The sequence below is a fragment of the Corvus cornix genome, chromosome 5, assembly GCF_000738735.6.
Source record: "Corvus cornix cornix isolate S_Up_H32 chromosome 5, ASM73873v5, whole genome shotgun sequence".
NCBI lineage: Eukaryota > Metazoa > Chordata > Aves > Passeriformes > Corvidae > Corvus > Corvus cornix.
Genome location: NC_046335.1, coordinates 17282434 through 17307210, shown reverse-complemented (window position 1 = coordinate 17307210; position 24777 = coordinate 17282434). Strand labels below are relative to the sequence as shown.

Genomic DNA, 24777 nt, shown 5'->3' with positions numbered 1-24777 from the left:
TATTCCCAAATGTGCTTTATGCTGACCCTTCTGGTAAAAAGAAATACCCAGCTGCATTTCACATTTTTTTAAGGAAACCCAGTGTGAGCTGGAAGTGGGACTGACAGGACATGGTGGGGTGCAGCCATAGCTGACATCTCCCTGTGGTGTGGGGTGTCCCGAGGCAGCAGGGGTTGGCAGCCTGGGCTGATCCCACTGCCCCAGATAGAGGCAGGACACCGGGGACACCAGGAGCAGCCCTGGCTCAGCAGGACCCACAGCTGAGCAGAGCAGGGCTGTGGCATCACAGGGACAGGGGCTGATAGCCCCAGGGGGCTGACATGGGCTGTTGGTGGGATGAGTGAGACCACAAATTGGGTAGGCTGGAGCCTGTAAGGCCTATTAATGCTCTGACAAAGAGCTCCTCATCCATATTTGCCTGTTGCTAAATTCAGCAGTCCATGTTTTGGAGCAGGACATGCAGGGCAGTGTGTGCTTTACTGAGAGTTCCAACACTGGGACCCTGAAGCTGGGTCGATCAGAGCTTCGTCCCACACTCTCCTGTATCAGGCAAATATGCAGTTCAAGTTCAAATCATGGTAATGACAAAAGCGACTGAGTCGGTGTTGCAGTGCTAGGTTTAGTTTAGCAAGCTGCAGCTTTCCCTGAGAGCTCAGCAGGGCTGCTTAGGGCAGTGCGGCCATTTCGCCCTCCTGTAGTCCTTTTGGACGGCCCTGCCTACCTGCTCCCACTAGCTGTCAGCTCAGCAACACAGTGATAGCAAAGGAGGTGAGAAGGGTCTCTCCACGAGGGCTTCTGAGGACCTTTAATGTTACTTCATGTTCAAGCAGTTCCCAGGGGCAGAGAGACCTTGTGATCTGGGCGCAGGGGGTTTTCTCAGGGGCGGTACATGGGCAGATTTGAGGTACAGGAACTGATAGGGAAAACCCGAGGGAGTGACCAGGGCTAGGGCAAGGGAAAGTGGGGGAGGGGACAATGTGAAAGGCATTTAATAAATGAATCGGTGGGAAATACAACACCACAAGTTGGGATCTCAACAAGGTCACTGAAATACCCAAAACAAGGTTTGTGGTGGATACTATAGAGGCAGTTATTATGTAATGTCTATCAAATACATTGGTGCCTTCCTCATGGCAAGGGGATTTCCACCTCGTCATTACCCTTGTCCAAGGGCAGGAAAAACCTACCATGCTGTAGCTAATGGATAGTTTCAAATTCTTTGACTTTAAAATTGAATGAACCACCTACTCTTTCACAACAGTAATTGTTTTACACATATTGTTTATTCATATAATATGTATCTAATCCTGACTCTTCATCTCCTATTTACTCTAGTGAACAGATCCTCTGTTCTGTACAGGCAGTCCTGTCACCATGCTTTAAGTCTGGGGACATGTGCAAAAAGCTTTGTACAGTAATTACGTAAAGTTAGTGTGGTAGAAGGGAATGTTATCATTATCTTTTGCATTAGAGGATGTGAGGAGAGTATAAATAAATCCAGACACTGCAAAAGCTTTGCAGCAAGCTAGGCGATTAAAGTATTTCAGATTCCCACAACTCTATTTAAAGCAACTTAAATCTTTTTGATGGCCAGTAGTCCACTCCATCCTAGCTGCTTGCACTGGCTAAGCTTCCTTAACGCAGTGCACAAAGTGCACAGGAAAATGGCTTCAGCTCCTGATGCTCATTAATATAGATGAGACATTGGGTTAGGGATAGGTCTTCAGAAAATGTTCTAGGCTACTTTTGTTTATTTTAGAAATACACGGGTTCCCTTATAAATACTGTTTCACATGCTCGTATACTTCAGCCTTCACTCACACAGCTAAGACTCCCACACTCAGAGCTGTAGCAGGTCAGAAGTTGGTTTTGAACAGCTTGTAGAGCTTTGAAACAATTTAACTCTCAGTCAATAAGTACTTCCCAGCATTTGCTGACAATATTGGAAATTACAGCTCTACCACAGCTGGATTAGCCAGGATACCTGCAGGCTGTTTGGGAGGTTATACAGTGCTTTCACTGTCTGAGTGCCTGAAGCTGCTCACAGGCACTGAGAAGCAGTTTACACGCTGCCAAGGAAGAAGCCTAGTGATAGTAAGGACAGGGAGAGGGGATGGAAGTGGTTGGAGAGGACGACTATTGTTTGTTTGCATCAGTTTAGGCATATCTTAGAAATCAGTAGAGAAAAAGTTAGTATCTTGCACTTCACAGCACATTTTTCCCATCACCACTCCATCCCGCCAGGATACAACACGGACTATAATCAACCTCAAGAAAAATGAGAAATATAAGAGTCATTCATCTTTTGGGATAAACCTAAGGGAAAAAGATATTATCTTAAACCCAAAAAGCCCAGACACGTTGCCTCAAGAAGTCTGGTCAGTAATTTGTTTGAATGTCTCCTGCATGCAGCTTTAGCAGAGGCTGGAGATGTACAGGAATTCGAGAGGAGGAACAACAACAGTGTTAGAGGCTGCAGAGGTACAAACTGGTATCACCCTAGGAAAAGCCTAGAAATTCTAAAAATAAAATTTTGTGACAAAGTACTGTTTCAATAAGTTGGAACTAAGAGCAAAGACTAATTCAGAGAAATATTGTTTTGTAGATATTTTTTGTAAATAATCATAATTCCATCAGAGATGTCAGACTCCAGTAAGTTACAAAAATATTTATAATACTTGAGAGTTCTACATTCCCAAATGATTCCAGTGCACTCTATAAATTCTCAAGTAACTTCATCTAACTAGTATGTTGCTCCCACAGAGATGAAAAGCAACAGCCCATTTAATAGCTCCCATTGCCACTCCCCAAGGCGTTACACGGTAGGGAAAACAACACTGTGATCCATTGAAATAGTGGGAAGTGCAGACAAGCAGGACAGAATTACAGAACTTAGAAATGAGCCCATGCATCAAGCTAATGCTCTGTTCTTGGGGAAGGAGAGGTAGTGTTTGTGCTCATCTGGAGCCTGCCATTACTGACCTCAGCATTCTGGTGTCTTGTGGAGTATATTCTCCAGTCATCTGGGGAATTGGTATTACACTGATAAGAGAAAAAAGCCGCAACATTAGTAAAGTTTTAGCGTATCCTACACTTTCTTTAACTACATCTTAATCAAATGCTAAGCATACCTGACCTTGTTTATCTAGTGATATCTAACAAGAATCCAGACCCAGCAAGCCTGTTTCAGCCCACCTAATTCATGCTGAAGAGGGTAGGAAAAGCCAAGTAAACAGTTATAATTTTAATGTGGATAGTGTAGGCTTTTTATACTGATTTACAAAAGAGGGAAAAAAAATTGATTCAATTTTCAAATATTAAAGTGTGAAAGAAAATACTGGGGAGTAACATTTTCCCACAACAAATAAAACTAAGGTATTGGATACTATTATCACCTTGAACATATCAAGATGCCAGGTACTAACTGTCCCTACTGGGGGAGATTTTTAGCATTTCCTTTACAGGGTGGACTGTTGGGCCTTTAACAGTGAAAACAATTATTAGACCTTCTCCCCCAACTAAATGTTTTTGTTTAAGAAGAGAAGAGTCAAGCTCTTCTTGTGATGCCAAGTAATAGGACAAAAGGCAGCAGCAGAAACTGATGCACAAGATGTTCCTGAACCTGAGGAAAAACTTTGCTGTGCAGGTGACCAAACACTGGAACAGGTTGCCTAGAGAGGCTGTGGAGTCTCCCCCACTGGAGATACTCCAGAACAGTCTGGACGCAATCCTGTGCTGTGTGCTCTGGGATGACCCTGCTTGAGCAGGGAGCTTGGACCCTACCATCCAACCTGACCCATTCTGTGATATGCTGACAACAGGCAACACAAAATACCCAGGTGTTTTAAAACAAAACAAAAGCAAGTCCTTTCACTTGCTCAGCATAATTTCCTCAGTATTTTTGATTAAAAACCAAGAAATGCGTAGTAGTGTAAAAAAATAATTTCTAACTTATAAACGAGTTTTCTTCCTTGTTTTTGCATTTGTGTCAAAAATAACTGGAGGACAAAATATTTTCAACATTTTTCACTTTCTTATTTCCTGTCTCTTTAAATGCTCTGTCAAAATTCTTTCAAACTCGTGTTGCAAAGAAAATCTAAAGAATAAATATTTTTTTATTTGTACTCTCATAATTTTTCTTCCTTCCTTTCAACTGCAGTTCTTACCAGATTTTATTATACATAAAAAAGAATGAAAAACTTGGAGACAGGCTTTGTGGTGAAAAGTCTTACACTGCTTTCTAAAGTGATCAAGGCTAATCATCTAACAGCTACAAACTGAAAAAAAATCAGCTCTAGAGATTCTAAAGTGAGGGAAAGCCAACCAAGTCAGATAATCCTAAGTGGTTTTGTTCTTTCAAGTAACAAAATCCATTTGAAGCATTCTTATTTCTTTCCCTGTGAAATTTAGTGATAACTAAGCGGGCACAGGGTTTATATACAAATTATGAAGGATATTTTTGAGGTCAGTCACTATTTCTTGTTCCTTTCCCTTTGCACATAGGAGCAATGAATCCAGCATCAAGTTGAGTAGCAACAATGGGCATCAGATTTAAAACTCACTATATGGACCTTTTCAAGTACAAGCAGACTGAAATTTGTGAATAAGGAACTGGTACATCTCAGTCATACAATTAAGTATCTGTAGGCTTAATAGAACTGTTATGGTTTCATTATGTACCACTTGCACAGCCTGGGGGACTTTATTTTGAGGAGCTCTATCCATGATGAATAATACAGATCTAGGGAGAACTGATGGCTTCAGTCAGGAAGAGCCAGAATGTATACTGTTCATGTTTTCTGCTGCTGATTTTCAATAGCCAGTGGAGACCCATACTCCAATGTTTTTATTAGGAATATTATTACATGTCATATTCTACCCATTATATTTAATCTAACCATGCCTAAACCCTTTGCCTTCAATTTGCTAATCTTCAGTTACAGTCCAGGGATATCAGAGTACCATCACAATTAGTTCAAAGTGCCCACTCAGAGAGTGGAGACTGTTTGGAGCCAGGGAAGAGCATTTTAGTATCAGCACAATGCAGGTTTTGGAAGAGACACACAAAAAATTTCACAGCATTTCACTAAACAGTATTAGCAGCCGTAGCTAAACTCTCCTAGAAAATAATCAAGCATAACTAAGAGCAAAGTCAATAATCTACAAAATCAGAAATTTATCAAGAGCAGTGGAACCTTGTATTACTTAAATCAAGACGGAGCAATACTCACAGAACCAGATGACTCTGACCAGCTTCAGCATAAGCTCTAGATGCTGACCTAGAACAAAACTCAGGCATAATGAATATTTTCAGTAATGTAGTATCTTCCAAGTTTATGTGATCATCCTTTTAATTTCCTTCAATACCTTGCTCTCTATGCTCACATTTCTCTCATGTTAATTCCAAATTTAGCTTTGCTTCCACAATGTGTAACCCTGGCAATCAGACAGAATCTTTCTGCATGCAGCCTTGGTATTTGTCTTAAGCACTTACTGTGTAACAACTTTCATATCTAAATATATTTTTTATAGCTAAGTATTTTAACACATATTAGGGTTGGGGTGCAGTATAATAAAAAAAGTCCAACCAGTCTGAGGTAGCTCAGAAAAGTAAATACACTACAGTCAGGGAAATGCAAAAGGCTTCAGGTTTCCTCCTGTATTTATTTTTTATTTTGATCTTTCAATCTTTTTCTGATTATCTGCAAGATTTTTTCAGTTGAGATGCCAACTGTTCTAAGAAACTCATCTGAGTCCCATCTGGACTACACTATAAGGCAGTCTGATATTTTCAGCTGCTTTGAGCAGTGAGCTGACACAGCTGGTTTAAAGGTCAGAGTTAAGACACACCACATCATGAGCTGTGTCACATGTCAGTCTGCCTCAAGTGCATCTGCAAAGCTGAGTGCCTGAATAAAAACCAAATGTTGCCAGAAGTGACCGTATCTATCATAACATGAGGCACAGAATCACAGAATCATCTGGGTTGGAAGAGACCTTCTAGATCATGGAGTCCAACATCAACCCAACACCACCATCATCACACCCAAGCCGTGTCCCCAGGTCCAACTGTTAAGACATTGCCCAAGTGCAGACAGCAAATTTCTGCCATTGGGAACCACCTTCTGTGTCCTAACAGGAAGAACCATCTTGAAAAGCACCAATTTCTTTGTGTTTTTCTTGAAATCCAACATTTTGGAGCCCTTGGCAGCTGACAGTCATTCTTATACAGCTGGAAAGTCCATGGCTTTGAGCCATGACCCTGAGGCCACCAAGCTCCAGAAGGACCCACTGGACATCCCCAACTCACCACACCAGATGTGGTACCTGCTCCTGGAGCTCCAGGAACTGTTGCACTCATTCCTTCTCAGAGCTGTCCGATGAGCCGTCGCTGTCAGAGGAGGTGTCACTGTGCTGTCACTGGATGAAGGGAGGCCACCTTGGTGGGAGCTGGGACTGCTGCGGGAGAAGAGGTGGGAATTGCAGGTTCCTCTGGCTCATCCAGCATCTTAGCAAAGCACATGTCAAACACATCCTGTTCTGGAATGCCTGTTAGAATTGCAAGAAGCTATGTACCACCACCTCATCAAGCTGACTGAGAAGATCTCTTCTGTATTTTTAGCGATACAAGCCACAGCGTATAACTAATCTGCGAATTAGCAGAATTGAACATCATTAACACTTACTGCTCACATCTCAGTCATACAAGTATTTTCAGTTGTTAAGTTAGGCTCATTTGAACTAATACTAGACACATAATATATTCTCTGTGGGGAGTATTGTGTGTTTTAGAAGTATTTATTTTTTATCAAACAACTGATTCTCTGTGAGAAAAATATTATTTGCTTTCTGTCAGTCATGCAGTGTTCTCCTGACAGTCTGAGCTATCTGTATAAACCAATATACTCGGTCTGACTTTATCAAGTCTCCATATGGCTATAAACTTACTTAGGTTTGTTACTCTATACTTCTGATTACATCAGAAGAGCTCAGCATTTGGCTCACATACTGTGTACAGCCTGAAAGGAGAACTAACCCACTGGAGCCTGCTCAGAGTGTACTGCTCTCCATCACCAGAGCTTTCCAGAGTGCACTGCCCTGGGCCCTTAACACCATCCCGCCCTGCCAAGTTGCACAGCACAAGTGCCCATCTATATTTCATTTTCTTCCATCACTGCCAGGACTGAGGTAGCGTCAGCAGAGTCAGTGGTGTTCACCTCCCTGCAGTCACCAAAATGAGCCATAGGATGTGCTCTTCCAAGAAGACTGGATCCAGCTGGACCACATAATTCATTTGGAAGAGATGAGAGCTGTGCCTCAGTGTCTGCTGTGAAATCTGAGAAAACTGATGGGCTATTGGTGACAGCATAATGCTGCCCTAGCAGGAAAATGAAGACAGCCTGCCAAACTCTACTGATTTGCTAATGATGCTTATCTGCTGTAACCATCCAGAGAATTGGAAGTGGCAGAATGGCAAGAAGAAAATCCTCAGGGAAATCAGTCTCAAACTTCTGGAATTAGCCAAAGGAATAAGAAGGCTCTAACTTGTTAAAGTCTCTTATTAGAGTTAAAAGTTCTCTTAAATGAGACAGCAAAACTTAGAGGTGATTATTGAAGGTTTTGGCCATGGGCTGTCTTTAGAGGTATACATCTCATGTACTATATCTACTGGCAAAATGGTTTGAATTTAAAGAGCTTTAATAAAGATGCGCAAAACCTAATGGAACTTCCAATCTTTGAAAGATGTGATTATTAATCAGGGTATCTGTGAAGGTGAGGGTAGAGATGTTCTGTGGGAGGATGACCTTAACCTAGCTGGGGACTCAGCACAGCTCTCAGGGCTGAGGACAGCTGGACTGTGAGGCTCCACATACCCAAAGGAAAGCAAATCAGCAAACACTCTGCCATGCCAAATTAAGACACAGGGTCCATTGTGGGTCAGAGCCTGTGACTGCTTCATCATTTCAGTTAAGTTCAGAACTAGAGTGAACCTCCAGAATAGCAATCTAACACAGATTATAACATGTTAGAGTTACAGTCTATCCAAATGAAGTAATAAAGAATATCAGGAAAGAATTCCGCAGATAATTAAAATGTAAAAATCAGATATACATCTACTGGGCCTAAGCTCTACTGTTTCCAAAAAAAGCATCTCCCACTATTTTGACAGTTCTCATTGTCTGATTTGTTCTTAGTTTGACTTTCTCACACGAGAAAATTCCTCACCTTAGCTAGAAACAAAAAACCTGGGTTGTCCAGAAAAAGGGTACACAGTTCACGTATAAACCCAGCCCGGCAGATTATCAGGGATAACTAGGGCATACAGAAGAGGTTTTACAGTTATGCCATCTGGTACCACGGTCCTAATGATCTGCATTCCCCATGGAAATGCCTTAGGGCAGAATGATTGTTCCTTGACATGGATCTCCCACATGAAATTTTATCCTGCAGAAGGCAAGAAGGGCTTTCTCTGCCAGATATCTATTGTCAGTAAGTCTTCAATTACTGTAATGTCTGCATTGCTGTAATGGAGCATTATCTGACGTTCTGGTCAGGTTAGATATATTCAGAATGTTTTTATTTCCTCTTTCCCCTGTTCCTGTGGATGTTGTACATTTTTGAAGCACTGGTATTAAAATAGCAGTTGACTGCAAAAAGTTTGATGAAATCTTATTTTAGTCTTGCATGTAGTCTGTCAAAATCCACATTCTTCTGAAATGGGATTGATTTGCTACGATTTCTGTTTTATAAAATAAAATTGGAAAAAAGATTCAGACAGTATTGAAATACTCTTTTGCCATTTTTGGAATAGAATATAGCAGTGTTCTATATTGAAAGAATCACAGGTTATTCCTCTGCAGAGGAGAGATAAGATATATTGTAAATGCTCTATATCAAGAACATCAATAGCTTACTAATGACCTGAAAATCAAAAATTAACTGTTTAAAAATGGAAACACAAATGCTCACTGAACATAAAGTGATTTGAAGATAACATCAGAAAATCTGAGGCATAAAATGAGATGTAACCAGCAAAGGACATAAAAGAAAGTGAAAAAAGCTTTTATAAATACAGTCAGGATAAAAGACCGAGAACATTTCACTGGTCTTAAGCAGGAATGGTGAAAAATTTATGAAGGAATGTAAAAGGACAAAGTGTTCAGTTCCTGAGCCTTCATAAAAAGAGTATCTGTGATCAGATTCTTAACACATTTCAGTGGTGTGGAACACCAGCTAGAATTAGGAGAGAACAGATAGCAGATATTTAGTTGCAACACGGGTGCACAACAATGGAGCCTGCTGAAATCCACTTTGGAAGATTAAGAAATAATTGAAACAATCTGAACTACTTTGAGGACACACAGAGGACTGACAGGAATGACTATAGTGCTCTCCCACAGAAAGGGAAAAGATGGAAAATTGTAGGTTAGTCAGTCCAAGTTTAATACCTGGAATGATACCACAACAAAATGGGAAACAATCAAGTGTATCAGCATCTAGAGATATAAACATGGGAAGAAACAGCCAGCTTGTATTTATCAAAATAAAGTATGTTAAACTAAGCTAAGTTCTTTCCAAGTGAATAACTTGGCTTTTCAGAATAATTTGCTTTTTTGGGTAGAAGAAGGTAAGTAGAGAAAATAGATGTTCACTTTATTGAAGTTGTGGCAGTCTTAAACAACCTTCTCCACAAACAACCATAAAATAGGCCCACCAGCTGTGGAAAAGACTAGCTTCAAGAATAGTCAATATTATTCGCAATTTCAGTTTGAGATGCTGAAATCCTTGTTCTCAGCACACCTGTAATGGGAAGGGGTGATTTCCTGCCAGCAGCGAGAGCAGCCCTGTGCAGAGGAAGTGTGCCAGACCTTATCTGCGCTTATCACTGGACCAACTGGCGAAACTCGAGGCAGAGGGCTCATCTGGAAGCAAAAAGACATCTCTGCAGAGAGCAGCCACTACGCCAGTTCTCTGCCTATGTAGGTGACCGGTGCTGTCAGGGCAGAGCGAAGCAGCCACAACTGTGTTGCCGTGACCCTGACTGTCAGTGACTGTCAATGCAATCGGCAGTTTCATCCCCATCTGTAAACCAAACTACTCCTAGGAAATAGTGATCGCTGTTGTGCTACATCACTGTGGCATCTGGCTGTGCTTGAGTTTCTCTTCCCTTCTTCAGACCCTTTGGCCTGAAGATCCTATGACTCTGGCAGGTGGGAAAAAATGCCTCTTTCAGAGGGCACCTCAAAAATATCTTCTTCAACACGTCAGTAGAAAGGAAGGACACAAATACCTGTCTCATGTTCTTGAGGTACAGCAAACAAATTCAATCTGGTTGTACCAGTCCTGTGATGAATGTCTGGTAACACTTAGTCCCAGATGGCAGAGGCACATGCCCATGTAAGTGCACCCAGCTGGTCTTTACAGTTTGGAATTCGAAGTAGCTGCAATTTTATCAAAATATTCACTAATTTACAAACTGTACAATAATATATTTATACAAATACACAGTGACTGAGTTGATACTTTCAGGTCATTAACTACAAGTCCAAAATTTTGATATATATGAAATTATCATAAAACAGATCACTTGAGAAGAATGAAGGGATTTTTGGAATACACAACATGCATTATTTTGCATGCCTATATTTGTTTAAAAAGATATGTACATTTGTTTACACAGAATATCTGTAAGTTATTTATTATATTCCTAGGTTAGTGATCTTTATCAACTGACATACACAACTGAGCAATTATCTGAGCAATTGAGGCATACATGCAGCCCCCTATAGTAACTTCAGCTGACAGGCTGCCATAGTTAATTGGATCACACTGGATTGGCTCACATGTGCCTAAACCCTGTTATTACATCTGGATATAGTTCACTATATTTTTATGTATCTTTCTTAGACTTTTCTAAGCTTCTTTATTAATATACAGTAATAATATTTTAGTAACAAAAGCAGTTAAGACTGTTTCTTTTATCCTCTTTAAAAACAAGAGATCAAATTGTAGGTTCTATTCTTACCATGAAGTAAAACTACATCTTTAAGAATAAACATTCCATTACTAAAATGCTTCTTTTTCTGTCAGCTTTCTTACGGGTCATTTTCTTTCAATAAGCAAGGTCAGGGATAGCTACTAGACTATGCAAGAGTCATCTCTCCCTCAGGAGGGTTTTAAATTATAACTTACCTTATCGGATCTAACTTCAAGTAGAAACTGATCTACAGGTTCTGCTTGGGGCCTTTGTGGAGTCACAGAAATTAGGTTATTAGCAAGAGTCACCTAAGCGCTTGTCTACAGGGGACACTCCATAAAAGGAGCAAGATTTCATCCAAAAGCAAACAACACAAAGGCAGAATGCCTGTATTAAGAATGAGTTAAGACAAAAGTGTAATGGCAGATACTTTCCCCAAGTCCTGTGTGCAGTTTTAGACACCACAATGTAAGAAAGACAGTAAGTTATTAGACAGCATCCAAAGGATGGTGAAGGACCTTGAGGGGAAGCCGTATGAGGAGCAGCTGAGGTCACTTGGTCTGTTCAGCCTGGAGAAGAGGAGACTGAGGGGAGACCCCACTGCAGTTACAACTTCCTGGGAGGGGAAGAGGAGGGGCAGGCACTGACCTGTTCTCTGTGGTGGTGACCAATGAAGGACTCAAGGAAACAGCATGAAACTGAGCTGGGGGAAGTTTAGGTTGGATATCAGGAAAAAGCTTTTCACCCAGAGGGTGGTTGGGTACTAGAACAGGATCCCCAGAGAAGCTGTCACAGCCCCAAGCCTGACAGAGTTCAAGAAGTGTTTGGACAATGCTCTCAGGGACATCGTGTGACTCTTGGGGTGTCCTGTGCAGAGCCAGGAGTTGGACTCGATGATCCTGATGGGTCTCTTCCAACTCAGCATATTCTATGATTCGAAATTCCCACGTCAAAGAGCGAGTGTTTTGACATCTTTGGCTTCTTAGATTCCTGCTCTCATCTTGATAAGGGTGAAAAGCAGGGAAAGGAATAATCCTCATCATGGGTCCAAACTACAGCCAGTATTCACTACATTTGAGTCAACAGCAAGAACTCACTTCTGCATCCCCCATCAAAGCAGTACCACCTACATTACCAGAACAACTTTACATAAAATATGATTTGTTCTTTGGGGCTCAGAGGGGAAGAATAATAATGACAGGAGTCCAAAATTTCTATGCCAGGTTATTGTCCAGCCAAAGCGGTTCTTAGATAGAAAGGAACTCCACCAGAAGAGGCAGTAGCTCAGCAGAAAGATATTAGAAACCAGTCAAGAAATCAAGGGGAAAGGGAAAAATAAGCCTCTGGTTTTGTCCACTTTTAGCATTCTGAGGAAATCTTCTCTGGTGTCTTCTCCCTCATTTGTTGATAGCAATGATAGAAGTGCTAATGTAAAAACAGTTTGTGAGTGCTTGTACCACAGGCTAAGTTGGTAAAGGTGACAGGTAGCTTTTTTCCACTGTGGTGTGTACTGACTGAATGTCAAGGCAATAGAGAGATGCAGCCCCTGAGGCACTGCAGAGTTCACTATTGATGACACCACTGCTGAGAGCTCATTAGAGAAGACATGCAGCTCAGAAATGTATCATTGTGAATGTGTGTCTGATGTCTGGATTTAATAGACTCATCAGTCATTCCTCTCTAGCACTTTCTCTTTGTCCACCTAACCTCAGTTGCCTCTTGTGACTGGATAACATTACAATGAACTCTTTCATCAACTCTAGGGCAAGAGGGCTCTGGACCACTCTTTACAATACTGCAAGGTATTGGCATTTGCCAATTTGTGTGGAGTAAGCTACACTAAAATTTAAGTTTGAAATGCAGGCTATGTGTGTTAGGAATTTATTTCTAATAACCTCAAGGACGGTGTTTTGAATCGTTCTCCTGAACTAATTAGTTGACTGGCTTTTTAAAGTTTAACTGATAATAATTTTATTGTCACAGATAATCTGGAATGCAGCTAACAATCACTGTAATTAGATCCTTCAGTAATTTTTCAACAGGCAAGCCTTATCGAGATAATAGGTCTGATCTTTGCATTAGGTGGCACCTTGCATTGTTACTGGGCTTTGGAAGCCTCAGGGAAAAAAACTGGTTTGGGCAAACACACTGCAAGGTTTTGTTTTCCCTTTTTTCTTACTATCCCTCTTTCTTATCACAAAATTCTTTGATGCTAACTCTCATGTATCAGAAACTTCCTGCTTCTTTCAGGACAAAAACTACCGGCTAGCATTAGAAAACACGATTTCACATTGTGGGATCAGAAAATGGAGGAAAATAAATGTTCTCACGGATTTTGGGGTGGGTTTTTTTGGACACACCTAAACATTAGAGGAAGTTGAGAGGCAATATTAAGTGAAGCAGGAATGATTGTGCATGAAAAGGTAATGAATGAATTAATTATCATAAAATGACCTTGCTTCAAAAAAACCTCAACCAACAGTTCAACTAATTAAATAATTTTTATTTCAGATCTTTAGGAATCCAAACAATTTTAGAAATCATCTGCAGCTTTGACAAAACCACATCTCAGAAATTCAGTGCACGTGATAACCAAAGATGAGAACTCTTATCTAGAACAGAAATTTGTCACTTTCCACTCTAATGTCACAAGCTAAAAAGCAGTAACTTTTAGCTTAACCTTAAAGATCAAGCTTGTGTAGAACTACAGTAGAATTACAGTGTAATTCCTGCTCATAGTGTTGTTCCTGCTCTTAGTCTTGCACTTCACTGACATTTGGTGTCAGTACGATTCTACCCATACAATACTTACATATGCACTAATGGACTTGTCACCACTGAGAGCTAAATGCTGAAGTCCTTACTTAGCATCTAGCCAACCTTTCCTCAGGATGATGTCAGTGGAACTTCTGAGGTAGGTATGAGTAAAACGCTGACTGAGCACACTGCCACAGAGCATGAAGTGTAAGTGAATTGTCACTGCCTTCATTTGAATGAAATTAACCAAGAGGCACGGCTGAAAAAAACAGGTCTCAAATTCTAGTTACTAAGTTCCACTGGACTTTAATTTTACTACCCTCTAACTCAACCACCATTACATAACTGATGCTGATGTAGTTTCAACTCAAGAAAATATGACATCATTTTTATGAGACAAAACAACAGAAATGTCACTATAATCTTATTTTAGGATTTTATTTCTAATTTATATTCTGTAGGCCATGGTGGAAAACTGAAAGTTTGGGGATTATGGATAGCAGGAGAATATATCTGGTTTAGGAATGTTTATTAAAACGCAGCCTTAGTGAATCGTTCAGCAGAGCACTGAGGATTAAGCACACTACTCAGCCTGAATCCACATCATCTGCAAATCTGATACTTATAGTGGTCTTTGTATTGCCCAGACCTTTAGCAAACTATTTTTAGTGGCTAATTGTCCAGCTGCATTACATCTTCACCTAGTTTCTCTTTCTTAGCCAAAAGGAAATTGAAACCCTGAGGAAGTGCAAAAGCCAAGCCGAATATTAAATGGCATTGGAAATGCTGGAGTAGTGAAATATAAACATCTTGAATAAAAAAGGAAACTGAAAAATCATCACAGGAAAGTTGAACTACTTTGGGGGGGGCATTTAAAAAAAAGTCGAACTTGTCTGTGAGAGTGTTTTGAAAAAGCATATTTAAGGGCTTTTGTGGTGGGATAAAGCAACAAAGAGATACAAATTAAAGATGGGCTTTTAAAAAGCAGATTAGAACAGTAAGAGATAAATGCAAATGAAGGGTCAAAGCAGCATGAAGCCAAGAGAGAAAGGATGTGTGGACAGCCCAGGGCAGGATGGAAGAATGGATAAAAGACATGCTGGATCAGAGGCTTTCAGCTGTTACAGCAGCATCACTGAGGGCTGGATGAGATACAGGCTTCTGTCAGTAGTGGTTTAGGAGTATTAGGTTTGCCTGAACCAGTCTGACATTTCCTCAGATGTGTTTATCAACTCTCTCTGAGGGCAGCTGGCCCCTGGCACTTTGCAGCTCTGAGGGGAGGAGCAAGAATTGATTCTTCATGATTGATGCTGCTGTGCTTGAATGCAGTTACTAATTCCTCTGCACAGCTGCATGGCAAGTTCCCCTCATCCCTGAAGCACAGCTGGAATGCAGCCTCTCCATGCGTTATGAGGCTCTGTACTGTAACAGCCCCAAGTTTATGAGGGACACCTGTAATGTTCAGCTGTCTGCTTTTTCACCAACTGCCTGGAGGGGAATTGAGCAGACAGGAGGTTCTGCTAAGCAAGCTATGCAGAACAGGGCAGAGAGATGAAAATCACGCTGAAAACTAGGCATCAAAAATCCCTGCTTCTAATGTCAAGGGTTTATCTCCATAGTTTCTATCAGGTCCAGACTTAGCCCCATGTTGAGATTTCTTCTCTGCTGCTCAGAACTTAAATGTGGGCTATTTGTGTTAGCACTGTAATGATAATAATCTCACAGGCAGCTTTTTTAAAAGCTTCACAGCCTGAGAGAGCTGCGGTTGCTCAGCCTGGAAAAAAGAAGGCTGTGGGGACACCTTATTGTACCTTCCAGTACATAAAAGGTCCTACAAGAAGGCTGGAGAGGGACTTTGCACAGGACAAGGGGTAATGGCTTCAAACTAAAAGAGGGTTTTGTTTAGATTAGATATTAGGAAGAAATTCTTTACTGTGAGAATGCTAAAATGCCGACAAAGATTGCCCAGAGAAGTTGTGGATGCCCCATACCTGGAAGTGTTGGTTTGATGGGGCTCTGAGCAACCTGGTCTAGTGAAAGGTGTCTCTGCCCCTTACAGGGGGGTTGGAATTAGATAGCCTTTAAGGCCTCCTCTAACCCAAGCCATTCTATGTTCGGTGGTTAACTGAACTAATTAGCTGAGTGACATTTTTAAGCTAAGCTGAGTGACATTTTTAAGCTAAACAAGCAACCATGGTGTTGCAGCATGTCCCAGCTAGCAAACTGTCCCCAGTTATATCGGTGTTGCTGTGATCACTCAGGACTCAAGCTCTCTATCAAACAGTAACTCCTTTATCATCCACAAGGTCCACGTTTTGGGTTTCTCCATGGCTCAAATCTGGAACAAGTAAACCACTTCAGCAAGTGGGAAACACGAGTCCAGAAGGACCAGCTCAGGCTCAGAGGCTGCACATTGGATTCCCTGAGCTCAAACTTCCATAAAACAGCCTTAAGTTACAGTTGGAGCAAAGTACGAGAGGGTCAGCTTAGCTGAAAAAAAGCAGTCCATGGTGCTGGACACTGACTCAGATGTCAAGTTCCTGAACTCCAGATTGCTGCATTTCCCACATATTGGTACCTGACACGAACAAGTTAAAGCTCACTCAAGTATTTCACCATTTCTGAGAATCACATGGATAGCAACAGAAAAGTCTGATTTTTTTTTAAAAAAAAGCAGACATGTTTCCCCTCTAAGTACACAGAGAAGGCAGAAAAGACACTGCTCAGGCCAGCACTCAGCAGAAATGTCTTCAAGGGGCAACCAGATGATTTTAGAACAGCCATGACAGCATTTTCCAGTTCTGTTCCTGCTGTCCTGCTGGTAAGGAGCCTGCAGTTATTAAGCAGCTAATTAGAACATCTGAACAAGCTTTTTCTCCCCAATAAATCCAGACCAGGTAGTTTAAAAAAAAAATCTAGTAGACTCAAACAGCCCTTTTTTGCAAGGTGAAGTGAACAGTCTGCTGGCACACACACATCTGATTGCCCTGGAGAACTGCTGCATGTGCACTGTGATTGTTAAACTGTAAAGTTTAACACTGAATAATGACTATTATTCATTGAAAGAAGACCCAAATATACCAGCATTCCTACCAGCCTCACAGGACAATGGATCTGCAGAGCCCAGGAAACTCATTAAATTGAAGGAAAAATATAAAAATAACAGGAAAAACACCCCTATGTTCAAAACATAAAAGTAGCAGGGAGAGCTTTCTCAAACTTCTTAGTAGCCTGCTGGCCGAAGGGCTTGTTACTAAAGGTCCTCTGCACCAGAAAGCAAAACTCTTTCTAACTCACTAAAAGCATGTACAGTTTGACTGAGTAATGATCAAAAAGCAGTGAAGAAGTTATACTACAAATAACACCCAGAATGATAGCCAGGATGCAAACACCATTGTTTATTTGCAAATCCAATACTTAAAAAAAAAAACAGAACAAACCAAAACAAACTTATATATTGATGATCATCTGGCTTTACCCCTCCAACAATCAGTAGTCTTCCTGGAAACTCACTTTTGCGAGTACAGTAGTTTCTCTTAGCACAGGTAGTTCTTGGGGACTTTTTTCATCTAGCTTCTAGAATGAAACAGGTTACAAGTAGTAACTGCAAATATCTTGCTGCAAATTAAACATGCCCATCCCAAGTTCTTACACAGATAATTCTAAAATGACAAGCCCAAACAAAATGTGATACTTGCATTACTCAATGCTTAAAAAATAGTAACTAGCTAAGGAATATCTAATCTACGAGGAAGGTTTCTCACAGATTGCACTTCAGGGTCTTAAATTTAAGCTTTCTTGTGTTATTTATTTGGTTTTAAGAAACAGTGCTTTCAATATAAATTAAGCATAGAAATTTACCTTCTTGCTTTGAGGACTCTTCAGAAGGATGTGATTGTATTTATAATTATATTATTGCATAGTTTAACTGTAAGAGTTTTCAAAGCTGGGTTTTTTCAATCAAACACCATATTGGCATATTGGTAGAGACATGTCTCTATACAGCTGCTACATGCAGTAAGAAATACTCATCCTTATTCATACTAATTTCTATTAGAAATGGCTTTTGGTATGGGTTAAGGTTCTCTGCGGCAGGAATGAGCAGATGTATTAATAACCTCTTGTCAGGAGGGAACAAACATATTGTGATTTGTGCCTGTTTTCATGTGCAGGCACCATGGTCATTAACAAGTCTCACACATACAGCAGGGATTGCAAGCAACAGCATCCTTGTCCAAAAATAGTCTGTAACTTGGTGACCAGAAGGAACAACTCCCGTGTTTATCTTCAGAAGGAACAAATATGCTTTACTTATGAGAAGCCTATGTACTGGTCTGTCTGAGAGGTAATCAGATATCTGCAGATTGGCAGTCAGACACATGGAGCATTAGGTAGTGTTCTGACAGCTCTGTTGTCAGCAGAGCAGCCTGCTTCGAACAGATGTTTACACAGTTGACACCAGCCTTATTTTACAGTAGAAGTTCTCCATTTACAATCTCTGAATTAATTTATGTTCATATTAAGGTAAGTTGGAACTGGATAAATTTACAGAACCAGTCGAAAATAAACAGGCAAGAAAGCTAAATTATCTCTTCTTTTTTCCTAATACTTTAGAGTCACAGTTCTAAATTTTATTTAAACTTCAACTTATCCCTAAGAATATTTCTACTTGCATGCTAATTTTGGGTCACTTGAAAGCCAGAAATAATGTAATAATCTGAGGAGCCCATTGAGTTTAGTAAGGTCAGGAGGGACTTTTTATCTATACATAACACACATAGATTCTAGATGAACAGTGCTGCATCCTTTTTAAACTCAAGCTCTCTTGCTCTTTTTCAGACATTCTCAAGTCATAATAAATTGGACATACACAAGATTTTTAAAGGACCATCTGCTCTACTGCTGTATGCATTTCTTTATGTTCAAACCTACTGTATTGTACCTACATTCTGTACTGCCAGGACCTACTGTTTCCATCTTAGATTACAAACTGCATGGAAAAAGGCCATGTTTTATCTTAAGACAACATCTCTCTACTGAAGTGCACCATCAAAATCTAAAGACAAACATCAATATTAAAATACAGGCAAGGTTAGTATCACATATTGTGCAGTTAGTTAAATATCTTGGGGAGTTGTAACAAGACATTTCTGTTTGCTTTCCTTCTATTCTTAAAGTGTTAGGAAAGATTCCCTGAAAATACAGAAAACACTATTTTTCTTTAAAACACAACAGTCACTGCCCTGGCAAACAGTGAATGGTTTAATTAATTTGCATTTTTTTCATTACCAGAGAGGCCCCCCATTATTTTTAAGTATCCTTCTTCATATGCTTACATGGCAGTAAATAACGTCTGTACTAGAAGCCAAGCAGGTTCATTAGTTGTCTCTCCATCCACAGCTAACTGGCTCAGAAATACAGTCTCTTGCCAAGAATACCAGTAAGCACAGATTTATTTAATGTTACTCCCCTGTGAAGATGGCCTTGCATCATCATTCAAAGTCCTATTGCATTTAGCTCCCACTTCATCTGGGGATGCATTTGGCCTGAGTCTTGTCTTGAACAGCACTATTTGAGTTACTTCCTCTTAAAAGGGAGAAATTCCTTGGCAGACAAGGAGGAAAAGGCTCAAGGAGACAGCTCAGTCTGGAAGTCAGGATATACCATACTGGATCAATATTGTACTTGGTGATTGTGGTGTGCAGACTTCTTTTTACTGACTTTCAAACAACTCCTGCAAATTTGTTAATGACACCCTGTGAAAGGAACTCTACACAAAGTAACAGGGCTGTTAAATTTGTAAAGATGGGAGGTCAGGCATCAAAGTGTGGAACATATGACCAGGAGCAGGATAGCTTGGGTTGTTTTAGCAACTAGAAGAACAGAAGAGCAATGTCTAACTAAACATAGTATCTTTAGAAGACAAACGTTTTTCCTTTTGGTGTTACTGTTAACACCTTAGGTTATCAGAAGTAAACGTTTTTACTGTTCACTGAAGACTTTCTTAATGGTTGTATTTGCATTAGGTCAGGGAAAAAAACAACAACCTGAACTTTCATTTTTGGCTTTACCTCACTGGCACAAATTCAAATCCAACTCCAAATCCAGAAACATTAGTGGGAATTTCTTTTGTTCTTTTCTGACAAAACAATCGGAAACATTCTTTACTAATCTTAGGTTTAGAAGGTGCTTGAAGTTGGGTATGAGAGAGGTTGTTTGGGGTTTTTAAAAATTCATGTTGTTTTGGCAGCATCTGTACAATATTAAAGCATGTGGAATTTTGAAAGTGTTTATATTTCATTACATGTCATTTTGACAAAGCCAGTTTCACAGCCACTGACTTTGAGTCCCTATTCTCATTGTCAAAAACAGTATCACCCTGCAGTAAGATATGCTTAGATATATCCTTTTTTTTTTACGTATCTGGAAATAAAAATAGTAGACTCATGAAGAAAACAGTCTCTTCTTGTCTAAGGCTTCCTGCTGTTGAACTGAGCAGATGGGTATAAATTTCCTGGAAAAAACATAACAAGGAGAAATATCTCCACTGAGTTCAGAACGCCTTGCAGCGATGGCAAGGTATCTGTCTTTCCAGACACCGTGGTAATTCTCAGAGGCTCAGCAAGCAGTCCAAAATGGAAACACAATTAGTACTATCCAGGCTCCTCACCACAGCTTGGAGAAACAAACCATACAGACATTTTCTAATGACATCACTAATGATTGCATCACCGGACCTAGTGAAGGTCACCTCATTGTTTTTGAGCAAAGCTTTGACACATTTCTCACCTTCAGTAACAACAGCTAGTAAAACAGCTTCCTTTGTAGCTAGAAATGAAGTGCAGATGACACCACATGTAGAGAATGAAGAAAATTTTGGGGTCACTCCTTGGCTGGGATCAGGCAATGGTATACAGGTGTCCTTTGGAGGATGGAGAAGGCAGGGAAGACCAGCTCGGAGGAAGGCCTTGCGTGTATCTCCTGCCTTCCATTCATGCCCGTGCGTAGATACACCGGAAGCAGGAGAGGCGGCTCCGATGGCTCTTGCCATGGGCAGCACTGCCAGGTCCCAGGGGAAGGCTGGAGTGGAGCGCTGGAGCCCGGTCCGCAGCGGGGCCCCGTCCTGCCCCCGCCGCAGGGGCTGCGGGTAGGAACAGGGCACCGCTCTGCAGCGTGCACGGGGCGGCAGAACTACTGCCAGGACTCTTAAGTCCGATATTTTAAAATAGGGCTTGTTTAATTGTGAAGAAACATCTTTGGAAATGAAAATTCGATCACACCCCCAAAAAACTCAGAACTGGCGGCGGCCGCGCCACGCTGCGCCCGAGCCCCAACTCTTGCCCCGCCCCAAAGCTTGCCCCGCTGCCGCCGCTGCCGCTCGCCCAGCCCTGCCCAGCCCTGCCGCCCGCGGGCAGCGCGCTCCCGCCGCAGCCGCGCCCGGGCCGCGCCGGGGGCGCTCCGCCCGCTCGGAGGAGCCGGCCCACCCGGCCGCCCGGAGAAACCGACTGCCTTCCTTCCTTCCTCCCTCCCGCCCTCCTGTTCGTAGGAGCTGGCTCTCCCCCTGGAGGCGTCCGGCAGCATTGGCTGCGCTGCGCCGCTTATGTAACCCGGGGCGCGGCAGCGCCCGCGGCTCCGCGGGGCAGCCCTGCGGGGGGAGCGCCGCTCGGGTGCTGACACGGGGCTCGGCCCCACCTCGCAGGGCACAGCGAGCATTCCGGCAGCGCTCTGGAAAGCACCCGTGGCAGCTCACATGGGTCGCTCCAACAAACGGGAATAGCTGAGCCCTGTCCGCGTGGTGCTTCGCGGACGTGGGGAACTCTGCAGCCAAGCACTGGTGCATGGTCTTCCCTCCCGTGGCTGAAGCGCGGCAGCCCCGTCCCTGCAGCTGGACACTGACGCCCTGGGCTGTGCCGGGCCCAGCGCTTGAGGAGCTCCTGCATGTTCGTTCTGGAGGTTCCTGAAGCAGTCCACACAGCCTCCTGAAGTACACGTGTGACTTCTGCAGGCCATCTGTGCCATCCCAGGGATCTGCTAGTACCCTGGTTGGTCATGGCGAGACCCAGCGAGAAACGCTGTACTCAGCCTCGACCAGACTCCCCGGAGAGAACAGATCCTCCCGAGGAATGGGTTTTAGCACCACCTCCATGGATCTGTCGCAAGGACTCTGGGAGGACTGCTGAACCAAGGAATTGTGTAGGATGGTAGTCAGGTGGTAAAACTGAGATTAGGATCCAGCACTGCTTTCCCAGATGGGGTAGGGAGGCAGTGTAGCAAACAAGGAGTCATTCATGCAAACTTACGTGCAAGTACCCCAAAGCACTGCAAATTCAAATACTGTTTGGGCCTCGTGGCATAGCACAGCTTCAGTCACAAGGGAGAAATAGCCTGTCAGCCCCTTGCTCTTCTCACCACGGCAATGGCGACTCATCCAGCCCCGTGCTCCCTATCCTCACAGCTTTGATCTGCTCTCAGCAGTCGAAGGAGGCTGGCGAGAAGCTGCGATAGGAGCTGTGAGGGTAGAACACGGGCTGCAGTGCTACGAGGCAGCCCACGCGTCTTCGCGACACCTCCGGCGCGCTGAGGCGCAGCCTGCGGCAGCTGCCTGTGCTCAGCAGCCCTGCATGGGCTGAGCCCCGCGGGTGCTGCAAGCGGGCTCCTTCCCCCTCACCACAATGCGTGTATTAATTGCCCTCTCTGATGGCGGTAACGATTGCTGTCGTGCTTGCGGTGCTGGAAACCAAACACCCTGCTGACAAGGTATCTGAAAAAAACCTAAGTGCATATCTTTGAAGTGTTGTGCTCAAGGCGATTTGCGGGGAGCTTTCTAGCTCTTTCTATAACCTAAAAGGGGGAAAAAAAAAAAAAAAAAAAGAATCATTGCACCTCCGCTGTCCAGCCTCCAGCACAGAAATAAACCCAGCAGCCTGGCTTGCCTGACAAGCTGTGAAGACTCAGCTAATCCTGTCCAGCTTATTCTCCACTCAGGGGCAATTTGTTCCTTTTAAACCTCTAACAGCACTTTGCCAAAGCTGCCATCAGAGAAATTGTGACATGAGCTGTGCAAATATTTACTCAGCCATTCCCACGCTGCTTCCCGAAGAGGTTATTGTTCCCCCCACTCCTCTGCCGGCACGAAGCACAGCCATGAGTTAATCTGGCGACCGCTATTAACACTCAGGTTTTACAAAACGCATTTGTTTCCAAAGTGTTTCCCTTAACAGGAAGCCCCCGGACCCTGCACGCATGCTCTAGTCCTCCACCACCAAAATAGCCAAAATCAGGCTCGGTACTCGTGGGTGCAGTCAACACCTATGCCACTCTGAAAAAACAAAACAAGCTGTTGAGGCCCCAGCGAGGATCGAACTCGCGACCCCTGGTTTACAAGACCAGTGCTCTAACCACTGAGCTATGGAGCCGCCGGTTACTAACAGTTCCGGCGGTCTCTAACGACCGGTCCCGGCCCTCCCCGCCGCCCCCTGTCGGGCGCCCCGGGCCCCGCGCCGCCGGCCCCGCCCGCCACCGGCCCCTGAAGGGCCCGCCCTGCGCAGCGGCCTCGCCGTCGCCGCCGCTACCGCCGGGGGGAGCCCGCGGCCCGCCGGGAGCCGCTCCTGGCCCCCGAGAAGCTGCCGGAGCTCGCCGGTAACCCTCCCGCCGCCCTGTCTGTCCCCTCGCCCCGCGGGAGCCCGCCCGCCGCCCTGCCCCGCTCCTCGCCCGCCAGCACCGGGGTGCCGCTCCCGGCGCTCCCAGGCGGCCGCCGCCGCGGTTGCGTGGGAGATCCCGGGCCGCAGGAGGGTCCCTGAGCCTTCTGCAATAGCAGGAATAAAGCTGCTGGAATGAGCACGTCCGGCCGAGGCAGCAAAGGCACCGGAGGAGAAATACGGGGTGGGCGAATGTCTGACATACAGCCTGATCTGTACCGGCTGGGAGTAAAAAAACCCTGTCGTAACAAAGGGGTTTTTTTTTCTGCAGAGGTTGGATGTCTTGGGAGGTTTGAGCAAGGCTGCTGCGGGGCAGAGGTGCTCCCCAGGGCCTCTTAGCATCACTTGTTGGGTGACCCCCTGCAGCGCTGAGCATGGACCCTAGAGAGGATTTCTAGGTAGTTCTCTCACCCGGTGCTTGCAGATCAACTTTAACGGAGGTTGTGGAGCTCAGAAGCTTCAGCGAGCAGCTAAAAGGTGGAAGGCAGCCATGCTGTCGGACCCATCGAAGTGTACTGCTGGTGTCTAGTGCTGGTGCTGGGTATCATCACTGTTAACAGCACACATTAGCTGGAGGTCTATGATCACTTATGTATGGCCTGAACATTATTTTAAAACTTCATGGCAGTTAAAATTATTGCAGATAAAATCATTGCAGTCATATGCCTTTCAGAGAGCTATATTCAGGGCCCTGTCTTGATTCTGTACTATTATCTCTTTATATAGAATTCAGACTTGGATCAGCGGGGTGGAAAAGGGATGCAATGGGGGAGCTCGTAAACCTGGCTTGGCTTAGCATAATCTTGAAAAAAAAAATGTTACGCTATGGAAATAAACCTCAAAGTCCACAGCAGCATCAGGGTCTGCATTATCCTAGGCACTAGATGTGTAAATATGTGACTTCTGCCCAAAGATTTTTCCTTCAAAGTATGTTCTCACATGAACTCCCTGATAGTTTTTAATAAATGAAATTAGTGAAATTTGAAATAAACACTGAAAAATTATTTCTGACTCATAAAACAAAGCTCCATGTGGCAGCTGGATAGTAGATACAGTCAACAAAACAACAGGGGGCAGGTCAATTTTCTCCATTGAACGATACTCATTACATGAGTGTATATTTGAATTATTGTGAAAATATTCAGTGAAGATTAAGTGTTTAAATCCACTAAGCACTTCATCTCAATTCTCTACTAACTCTGGAAATAACAAAGTCTTGAGTTGTATTTCTAGTCATCATGACAAAGATATTTGTGTTAAAATTACAGATGTATGTATGAATCATGCATTATTTGCTGTGTTAATTAAGGGACATGTCTCCTCTGAGATATGCTCAATACTAAG

The 24777-nt window shown here is 43.0% G+C and overlaps 1 non-coding gene across 1 annotated transcript; it reads right to left on the bottom strand.

The window, feature by feature from the left end:
* Positions 1–23078: 23078 nt before the first annotated feature.
* On the bottom strand, positions 23079–23151 carry TRNAT-UGU. Its single transcript has one exon. It is a non-coding gene; the product is annotated as a tRNA-Thr (tRNA).
* Positions 23152–24777: the final 1626 nt, after the last annotated feature.